The 11,431-nt window shown below is 39.3% G+C and overlaps 1 long non-coding RNA gene across 1 annotated transcript; it reads left to right on the top strand.

The window, feature by feature from the left end:
• Positions 1 to 3,316: 3,316 nt before the first annotated feature.
• LOC116619176 lies at positions 3,317 to 11,356 on the top strand. Its single transcript, XR_007306943.1, has 2 exons — positions 3,317 to 3,622; positions 10,861 to 11,356. It is a non-coding gene; the product is annotated as an uncharacterized LOC116619176 (long non-coding RNA).
• Positions 11,357 to 11,431: the final 75 nt, after the last annotated feature.

Below are 11,431 nucleotides of genomic sequence, written 5' to 3' on the forward strand. Positions count from 1 at the left end.
GTGGATACATGGTGGGTACCGCGTGTGTATTCACAGGGTGTTTAGAAAACAGGGTGTGTATTCACAGGGTGTATACAGACAGGGTGTGTACTCACAGGGTGTACAGAGACGTGTGTATTCACTGTGTGTACAGAGACATGGTGTGTATTCACTTGGTGTATAGACTAAGACAGGGTGTTTAGAGACATGCGTATTAAGGGGTACTTGGAGACGGACACAGGCCCGTAGCCAGGGGGGGGGGGGGGGGGGGGGGGGTTCGGAAGAACCAAACCACTCGACTGGAAGATCCGCTCTAATGAAAGAAAATCGAGTACCACTGCGAGTTACCTAAGAGAAAATGGTCCGCTGAACTCATCCACCTGCTCAAAATCCTGGCTACGGGCCTGGGACATTCCTAGTGAGTACAGTAAGGAATTCATATATATCTTAGATTAATTTGTTAACATTATATTACATCGTTAACGAAGCAGAGTCTTAAGATGTGAGTAAATTCAGAATATGATCTGTAAAATGAAGAAGTCGTACACGTAGGACTAGACACCATCATGCCTGCAAAACCTGTGCGGTCTTGCTCGACCGATGTCCCATGGATGACTGATAAATTGAAAACCCTTATCATAAAAAGACAAAATGCGTTCAACATCTATGGAGCTGACTCGGTCCAGTTCAAATACTTCAGGAACATTGTTAACCGAGAAAGGAAGGGCTGTCGGGTGAAGTACTATGAGTCAAGAATGCAGCACCTAAAATGTGAAAAACCCCAAACGTGGTGGAGTGAAGTAAAACGCTTGTGTGGTCTGAAGACTACCAACAGCGATCTGGCTAGCCAGATCAACATCGAAGAAATATCGAACATGCCTCCCAGTGAACAAGCAAATGTCATCAATTCAACCCTGCTCGAGCCATTGGAAGAGTACAAGTTACCCATTCCTCTTGAGCGCGTGTCACTGGAGTTCGACTCTCCCCTGTTTCTGACAGTGTCTGAGCAACGTGTGCAGAAGGCGTTAGAAAGACCAAGAAAGGCCTGCGGTCCGGATAGAATACCCAACTGGCTGCTTAAGGAATACTCTGATCTTGTGTCGTATCCCATCACCGATATCCTGAACACCTCTTATGCAGAGCAGCGCCTTCCCTCCATTTGGAAGATGGCCGACGTAACTCCTCTACCCAAAAAGAAACCAGTAGTTGACCTCCAGAAAGAACTAAGGCCAATATCACTGACGCCTGTAGTTTCTAAAGTGGCTGAGGGTTTCGTCGTAGATGATTTTGTGAAGCCTGCAGTAATGAAAATTCTTGATGATAGTCAGTATGGTGCTATCCCACAATCATCAACTACGATGGCGCTGATCAACATGTTACATCACTGGTCGACAAGTACTGATGGGAATAGAGCCGCTGTGAGAACTCTATTATTGCGCTATCGTAAAGCCTTTGATCTTATAGATCGTAGTATACTTGTTAGAAAGTTACGTAGCCAGTGCAATCGTCCAGCTAGTGTTGTTAACTGGATAATAGATTTCCTATCTAACAGATCTCAGCGCACTAAATTTGCATCAGATTGTTACTCTGAGTGGGGCCCAGTCCCCGCCGGCGTTCCTCAGGGTACGAAATTAGGCCCTTGGCTTTTCTTATTAATGATCAATGACCTAGATATAAGCGCGCTTCAGTGGAAATATGTGGACGACACTACGGTGTCAGAGGTAATTGCGAAAGGCAGTGACAGTCACGTGCAGGAGCTAGTTGATAAAGTGGTAGAATGGTCTTGTGATAATAGAGTCCAGCTAAAAGCAGACAAGTGTAAAGAACTCCGAATTTCTTTCGCCAGACAGGAGAGAGATTTCACTCCGATAAGTATAGAATGTAAAGAGATAGAGGTGGTCACCAGTGTAAAACTGCTAGGTCTTACGTTAACGAACAACTTAACTTGGAACGACCATGTTACTGAGGTCACGAAAAAGGCTAGTAAAAGGCTCTATTTTCTAACACACCTAAAAAGAGCTGGAGTTCCCCAACATGAGCTAGTATTATTTTACACGTCATGCGTTAGATCCCTTATGGACTACGCCGCGCCAGTATTTTATAATAGCCTTCCTCAATACTTGAAATATGAGTTTGTGCACCTTGAAAAAAAGGCGGTATCAATAATAACATCAGGAAGGTGTAAATTAGTGAAGGATATTAACATCAATCCGATCTTTGACCATCATAATTTACTGTGCAGCAAGCTTTTTAATGACACTATTAATAATCCTAACCACAAGTTAAGTACTCTTCTGCCGCCTGTAAATGATCACTCCCGATATGCTCTGCGACACCAGCGCCGTTTTAATGTTCCAAGACTTCGCACAAAAAGGGCTAGTAATACTTTCATATTCTCCATGATCAAACAACTTAGGCTGTAGTTATATACATTTTTATCATATATTTTTATAGGAAGTAATTATATTTTATCATAATAATACTTATAACTATTGTCGTATTTAAATCTTTCATATTATTTTTAATTTTTTCGTACATAATGCGTAATTCAGCCTTTTGGCTGCAATGCATATTTTTAATAAACTATCTATCTATTTATCTATCTAAACACTAGAGATTATGCTTGCAGAGATCGAAATGTTTCGGGATGTTCCCACCCATAGATTTTTTCAGGATTTTTAATTTAAAGATTGATTTCAAAACCGCGAATAGCACCTATGTTTTAATTAGTATCATTCTAAGCTGGACTTTGAATCAATTTAATTACCGCAATGCCTCCATAACAAATTTAACACCCTAGCAGCAATTCTCCTTCATTCCTCCTCGCCAAAGAAAACTTGCGAAGAGAGCAAATCTTGAGTTAAACTGGCCAGCCAAAAATAACTTCTTCAGTTCACTCATTCGATTGATCCATTATCCCAAGAAATAAAGAAAGCGAACCAAACTGTTTACCCTATATAGCAACACCTAAGAAATTATCTTCGTCATTAGTCAATCGATAAAAGCCTTTAAAACAAGATAGTGCCAAAGTATAAATAACTAAATCAAATAAGTTCTAGTTTAGCTGACGAAATCATAACCCTCTACGAGAAAGCATATCAATAAAACAAATTCCTTTTCTTTGCGTTATCCGCAGGCCTGCTACGACCCTATTGAAATCCTTCAAGATCACAGTATTTCATTCCAGGTACTAATTGACACAAACAGCTCAACCAATTTAACGGTGAATGAAAAGCAGGTGCCAGCACTGCGTTTCTCTCATTAGTCCTTCCATAAACCACACCTGCTCCGCGTACAAATAGAAACCATCTCTTATACACCACAGAGGTTGGGTTTTTTGAAGACCGGTCGGTACCTCGATCCTCCTATTTCGCACGAGAATTTTCAGTTCTCTTTGTACTTCTAGTTACCGCCCTGCGATATCCAATGATGGCAAAGGGGGTGGTCATCCTGTGCGCATTCCTAGCGCTTTGCCTGATCTCCGCTGAGGTCCAGGGGCTTGTGGTATTAGGCAACGCTCGAGGAGGGCGAAGAGCGCCGAGCAGGAGATTTGGCTACGGATCCAGGTTAAGGTCTAACAAGAACCGTTAACCGTTAATTATACAAGAAACCCAGATCTGATGTTTACGAAATCGCCGAAAAGGTAAGAGGGGTTACTTCTGACGATACTGTAGCGCTTAAAACAGACCATACACAGTGGCAAGAGAAACTACAAAGCATTAGCGGTCCCATTATCATAACTGGGCAGCACGGTGGCAGAACGTCCAGCCTGAGATTTCGCCAAATTCTAAGAACATGCTATGAACATGTCGAGGCTCAGATAGCACCAAAATATTGCTTTTTAGCGTGATGCGTTCTAAAATGCATTCGAAAATACAGAATCAAATTGCGTTTCAAATAACAATATTATTGCTATTGATAGTTTGCATCTCCTTCACGATACTTCACTGGGTATTGTATTTTTATACTGAAATTTGAGCACATACTACATTATATAAACATCCTATTACATTATATGAAAATTAGACGTTCTTATAAAAAAATGTATATTGGTGTAGAGCATTCATCTATCTGTTGTCTGTTGTCATTTTGTACAATTAAGAGGCCAGAAAAAAATTTGGATTCTCACGATGGGCTCGCGGGCGCACGAAATCGGCGCTTTCAAATGCCGGCAGATTTCCCCACTTTCGAATGCATTTTGCTTCCACGGTAACCAAAGGCGCGTTCTGTAAACAATGCACTGCCGATTGGCGCGAGCGCTAAATCAGACCACCAAAGCAGCACAAATATTGTATCTGATGTTAATAAAATCCAAGATTCAAAAGAAAATTTCATTGTCTTTCTCATGAGAACCTCTTTTTTCCCCGTAAGTCCTCTGTTTTTCAGAAACTGACAAAACTCTCGAGCGTATGATTGTCAATCGATCAGAATTTTCTGGCGAGTGGGATATCTACTCGAGCGTCCTCTGTAAAAACACGAGAAAATAACCTATCGAATCAGACGAACAAGCAAAACTTTCATGAACATTTTCTTTGTTATGCTTCTCTGTGTATATGTCTTGAAAATCAGCTCGTCTAACCTAAACCTTTTCAAGTTATTAAAGTTTTTGTGAGGTTCTCTAGTTCGCATCTAGTCGGAAAATGAGATGGTTCGAGCGTATAACGGGGATCGAGCGAATGAGTATCGATTTGATATATACTGATCTGATCATCATGGATTTTAGTAAAGCCTTTGATATTGTTCCCCACCAGCGGCTTATTTCCAAGCTGGATTTTTATGGAATTCGGGGTCTCCTAAAGACCTGGCTTACAACCTGGTTAACACATAGGGAACAATCCGTTCTTGTTGATGGAGTCTCATCTGCCCCTATAAGTGTGTCATCTGGTGTGCCCCAGGGGACCGTTCTCGGCCCACTGATGTTTTTACTCTACATAAATGACATCGGCAATGATAGTAAATCTTCTACCATAAGATTGTTTGCTGATGATACTCTTTTATACAGTGTCATCGAGGCAACTTCTGATGCACATAAGCTCCAGTCTGATCTTACCTCCATCGAGAAATGGGCAGAGAAATGGCTCATGTCCTTTAACCCAACAAAATGTTTTGTCATGAGAGTCACGAGAAATAGGGAACCTATAGTATTTAACTACACATTGATGAACCACATCCTTAAACCAGTCGAACACCATCCATACCTAGGCGTCGAGCTCTCGAACACACTTGACTGGAGCTGGCATATAAACAACAAAGTGTCCAAAGCCAACCAGACCTTAGGTTTTCTTAGGCGCAACCTAAGCAACTGCCCAGAGAACATTAAGGAAGCTGCTTATAAATCGCTCGTTCTTCCACACTTAGAGTATGCCAGCTCTGCCTGGGATCCATGGTTGAAGAAACACGTCAAACAGATTGAGAAGGTTCAAAGGAGGGCGGGTCGTTTTGTTAAAAATTGCTGGGATAGGACTCCTGGCACAGTCACAAACATCCTAAACGATTTGGAGTGGCCCCCTCTCTCTAAAAGGCGCCAGGATGCCAGGCTTACATTATTTTACAAGGCTGTTAACAAAAAATCAGCACTTGAGATACCAGACAATATTCATAGACGCACCCGCCAATTACGCAGCTCTCATCCAGATAAATTTATTGAGTTATTTCCAAGAACAGAAGCTAATAAGAACTCGTTTTTCTGTAGGACAATAAAAGAATGGAACAAGCTGCCCCGCCTTACCCTGGATTCCACTAGTGCAGATATTTTTAGAGAACGAATAAAATTAAATTAAATCAATAAAATTATATTAATACCAATAATGCTGTTTAAACGATTTTTTATCTTTTTTTTATTCTGCCTTATTATTATTTGTATTATTATTTATTTTTCATTTATTATTATTATTATTATTATTATTTCTATTATTATTTTATTTTATGTTTTTTATTTTGTATTTTTTTTATTTTTTTTTATTTTTTTTATTATTATTTTTTTTTATTTTTTTTTATTTTTTTTAGTTAATTAATTAATTAATGTATTTATTTATACAATTAATTTATATCCACAGTGATGGTAACCCCTTTGTGGATTAACAATGTAGATGTAGATGTAGAATATCATCTGAAGGCTGGATGACACTTGCTTGTAGGTTTTTCCTTAGGTTTAAATTTAACTTTTGGAATGTGACAGGTCCAACATCTATTTTATTTGTATTAGTGCCTTCACATATGGAAAAAGGGTGCCCTTTACTTTGCTCCTATTTCTTGAGTGACCTACTGTATGGAGAACTTGGTAGGTAGGCATGCTTGACCTCCCCCTCCCCCCCCTCTTTAGCTAAAAAGATTCCTTTGTATAAAAAAAATATATATGAGTGCTTGGTAGCAGCTACTGCACAGCTGCTCTAGAAGCTAGACTAGGAATTTGTCAAATCAGTTGAGTTGACTAATGTGTAGACACAAACAAAAAGGACAGGCATCACTTATGTTATCATGAACATCCTAAATAATTGTCATCAGTTTCTTGAAGCACTTTAACACCTCCTCAGTCTCAAAGATTCTGTTTCTATTTCCACTAGACTATGGTCTCTAACACAGCGGTCTTTAGTCTTAGCCTAGTCTGACAGTAAGGACAGCTGCACAAAATACTTTGACATTGCATCAATGGTTATGTAAATGATGTGTCTGTTCACAACAAACCAAAAATGATTTTAGGACATGTAAGGAAAACTATGTTCTACTGTGGCTATGCCATCCTCTATCACTTTTTGGTAATCTGTGGTTCCTTCTTATGATTTAAGTTTTTTTGAGAGTCAGGTAAACAAAAACCCCCAGTATTCAAAAGAGGATTAGTTGACACTAAGTTTGTTTTTGTCTTGCTTTCTATTGCTCTTAGTGATTTATATAGTAGGAGATAGAAGTTTCGTTTCTAACTCTTCTTTTATTGATAATTAACTCAATAATAAAGTTTTGCTGCTGTAAAATTAAAGCAAGCTCTCCTGTACTCACTGTATAGGGCACCAATAACTATAAATCAAGTCTCACAACTCTTAATTAATAAAATACTCGGAAAATCTAGAGGCATATAATTTTTTTAATTGATATAGTTGAATATATTTTGGTTGATATAGTTCTTTGGGTATCATGAACTAGAGTTATCACCTTTTATGGGATTCACAAGATAAGGCATAGAAGAGGAAGACGGCTAACAAGGACTTGGAATAGCAAGTAAAAATAAAGCTTTTTTAAGTAAAAGCAATCCAGAATAATAAAAATAGAGAAATCATAGATTCCACTCAGACAATAACAGTTATTCTAAACCCTTGTACAGTTGTTAATGAAATACACCAGTACAAGCCAAGTAGCTTGGAAGGATTTCATGAAAAAGGTAGATTTAAAGTAGGAAAAAGTAGGATTTTTAAGACTGCTTCAAGCTACAAAAGAGTAAGTGGATTTAAAAGACAATTCTAATACTACTATTTTTGCTTAGGAATATACTTTTTAGAGAAAAGATAAAGGCAAGATAAAAATTACTTTCTTGCCCAGTCATAATGAGATGCTTGAGATAGGAATTTAGCATTTTATAAATTGTTCAAAGGAGAGTGATGCTCGAATTGTATAGTAAAAGGTTGTTATTAAAATATGTTAAGGGGTTTGAAATATACAGTACCGATGTTTGGAAAACAGTTACATGTAGATCAATTTGCAAAAAAACATCATGTAAGACATATTATTTAATAAATAACAGGTATTCTATTACAAATATCACCATGGACCTTTTGGTAAAAATTGAAGCTAGAATCAACAGAGCATAAATGCTTTAAAAAACGATAGAATAAAAACAAAATAATTCGACATGCTCACAGACTTTATCCTTCTAAGGAAATCTTCCAGAGACTCCTTTCTCGGGGATCTGTCCCATTAGGCCTCAATTTTCGTTCCTAGAGAAACACAATCACATTGCAACCTCTCTTGTGCAGCCTTGACAACGGATTGGTAAGAAAATATGCGTCGCTCTTCTCGAACCCCGACAAAATTATTTCTTCAGAGAGACTCAAGCTTGTCATAGAAGCTCAATTTTTTGCTGCTTTGTTTTTTATCTTCCACTATTGGTTGTTTTCCTTTCTAAATCCTATAATTTTGACAAGACTCCTTCGAACAGCCTTTGCCGCCATTTTTAATTCCGAGTGTTTTTTGGATGGATAACCGCTGGTTTTTGCGGGCTCGCGTGAATACGAAAGCGCCGATTTTGACCACTTATTAGCCCACCGTGCTCTGATATTTTTTTTTGTTTTATTTTGCAAATGATAGCAACAACCAACAGCTGTATTTAGTTTTTAAACTAAATACAGCTTATTAAACTAATTAAACTAACTAAACTAATTAAGCTAAATACAGCTAATTTAAAAATGACATGCCAAAAAATCGCTCAATTTCTCTTCCGCCAATAAACACCTTACACCTATTTTTCAAAAAACTAAAATGAAATACAAGTAAGAAGCCAATAAGGTTTCAAGTAATCCTTTGATATATACATGCGTACGACTTCTGGCGCATGAATGCTATTTGAACCATTAAATTGTTTTGAGAGTAGTGTAGTAATTGCTTTTGATAATTTACACCCCCCCCCCCCCCCCCCAATCCCTAAGGGCTCTCGTCTATTTAACATAGCTTAATGTGTCCGTGAGCCTGCTTTAAGGTTGATTTATTAGTTTATCCATTCTAGGTGTACAGGGCTCTCGTGTATCTAACATAGCTTAATGTGTCCGCGAGTGCGCTTTAAGGTTGATTAGTTTATCCATTCTAGGTGTACACGGCTCTCGTGTATTTAACATAGCCTTTATGTCTCCGTGAGAGCGTGTTAAGGCTGATTTATCCACACTCTAGGTGTACAGGGCTCTCGTGTATTTGAATAGCCTTTATGTGTTCGTGAGAGCGTGTTAAGGCTGATTTATCCACTCTAGGTGTACAGGGCTCTCGTGTGTTTAACATAGCTTAATGTGTCCGTGAGCCTGCTTTAAGGTTGATTTATTAGTTTATCCATTCTAGGTGTACGGGGCTCTCGTGTATTTAACATAGCTTAATGTGTCCGCGAGTGCGCTTTAAGGTTGATTTATTAGTTTATCCATTCTAGGTGTACAGGGCTCTTGTGTATTTAACATAGCTTAATGTGTCCGTGAGCCTGCTTTAAGGTTGATTTATTAGTTTATCCATTCTAGGTGTACAGGGCTCTCGTGTATTTAACATAGCTTAATGTGTCCGCGAGTGCGCTTTAAGGTTGAGTTATCCACTCGATGTGTGCGGGGCTTTCGTGTATTTAACATACCTTAATGTGTCTGTGAGAGTCCATTAAGGTTGATTTATCCCCTCTAGGTGTACTGGGCTATAAAAGCGATCTTCAGTCGAAAATGGAAAATTCCTTACAGACTTTATGACATGACATAATTATCTATCATATCCCGAAAATTTGAAGGCGATATCTTAAACCCGTCGCGTGTATTTGAATAGCCTTTATGTGTCCGTGGGAGCGTGTTAAGGCTTATTTATCCACATTCTAGGTGTACAGGGCTCTCGTGTATCTGAATAGCCGTTATGTGTCCGTGAGAGCGTGTTAAGGCTGATTTATCCACACTCTAGGTGTACAGGGCTCTCGTGTATTTGAATAGCCATTATGTGTCCGTGAGAGCGTGTTAAGGCTGATTTATCCACACTCTAGGTGTACAGGGCTCTCGTGTATCTGAATAGCCGTTACGTTTCCGTGAGAGCGTGTTAAGGCTGATTTATCTACACTCTAGGTGTACAGGGCTCTTGTGTATTTGAATAGCCTTTATGTGTTCGTGAGAGCGTGTTAAGGCTGATTTATCCACTCTAGGTGTACAGGGCTCTCGTGTGTTTAACATAGCCTTTATGTCTCCGTGAGAGCGTGTTAAGGCTGATTTATCCACACTCTAGGTGTACAGGGCTCTCGTGTGTTTAACATAGCTTTATGTGTCTGTGAGAGCGTGTTAAGGCCGATTTATCCACTCTAGGTGTACAGGGCTCTCGTGTATTTAACATAGCCTTTATGTCTCCGTGAGAGCGTGTTAAGGCTTATTTATCCACTCTAGGTGTACAAGGCTCTCGTGTGTTTAACATAGCTTTATGTGTCCGTGAGAGCGTGTTAAGGCTTATTTATCCACATTCTAGGTGTACAGGGCTCTCGTGTATCTGAATAGCCGTTATGTGTCCGTGAGAGCGTGTTAAGGCTGATTTATCCACACTCTAGGTGTACAGGGCTCTCGTGTATTTGACTAGCCGTTATGTGTCCGTGAGAGCGTGTTAAGGCTGATTTATCCACACTCTAGGTGTACAGGGCTCTCGTGTATCTGAATAGCCGTTACGTTTCCGTGAGAGCGTGTTAAGGCTGATTTATCTACACTCTAGGTGTACAGGGCTCTTGTGTATTTGAATAGCCTTTATGTGTTCGTGAGAGCGTGTTAAGGCTTATTTATCCACTCTAGGTGTACAGGGCTCTCGTGTGTTTAACATAGCTTTATGTGTCTGTGAGAGCGTGCTAAGGCTGATTTATCCACTCTAGGTGTACAGGGCTCTCGTGTGTTTAACATAGCTTTATGTGTCCGTGAGAGCGTGTTAAGGCTTATTTATCCACTCTAGGTGTACAAGGCTCTCGTGTGTTTAACATAGCTTTATGTGTCCGTGAGAGCGTGTTAAGGCTGATTTATCCACACTCTAGGTGTACAGGGCTCTCGTGTATTTGAATAGCCGTTATGTGTCCGTGAGAGCGTGTTAAGGCTGATTTATCCACACTCTAGGTGTACAGGGCTCTCGTGTATTTAACATAGCTTAATGTGTCCGTGAGCGCGCTTTAAGGTTGATTTATGCATTCCATATTTTCAGGCTGCTTCAGATGGAGCTGAGAAACGCCAGAGGAGGTTCAGCTTTTCGGACGACCTCGAATTTCTAAGAAGTGTTGATAACAAAAAAGGTTTTGATTTCTTCGACGAAAAACGAAACGGCAACAAGCAAGAAAACACTGAATAATTTATCGAAATACTACAACGAATAACTGCAAACGAAAAAAAGGAACATGTATTATTTGTTGCATGGTAACCTTAAAGGTGGCAAAGGATACCAAAACAAGTAGTCGACTGCGCCAAGTTTTTTTTTCTTTACTTTGACTTGTACAGGGCAGACTTTGATAACACAGTCGACTTCTTGTATCATATTAAGTATTCGTGTGCAAGATCACAATCACTTAGTTGTTATGCATGAGCATGTTATATAATGCAAATCAATAGATCAACGTTGGGGTGGTGACTAATAATGATCTGATCTGTATTAAGCCAATAATACTAGATTTAGTCAATAAAATGGACGAAGATATGAACATCCATTCATTTGCATTTGATGAGTTTTCACCTTAGAGTAGACCGTGGCCACCAATATCGACCATATGTCACTTATGACT

This window comes from Nematostella vectensis, chromosome 2 (assembly GCF_932526225.1).
Source record: "Nematostella vectensis chromosome 2, jaNemVect1.1, whole genome shotgun sequence".
Taxonomy (NCBI): domain Eukaryota; kingdom Metazoa; phylum Cnidaria; class Anthozoa; order Actiniaria; family Edwardsiidae; genus Nematostella; species Nematostella vectensis.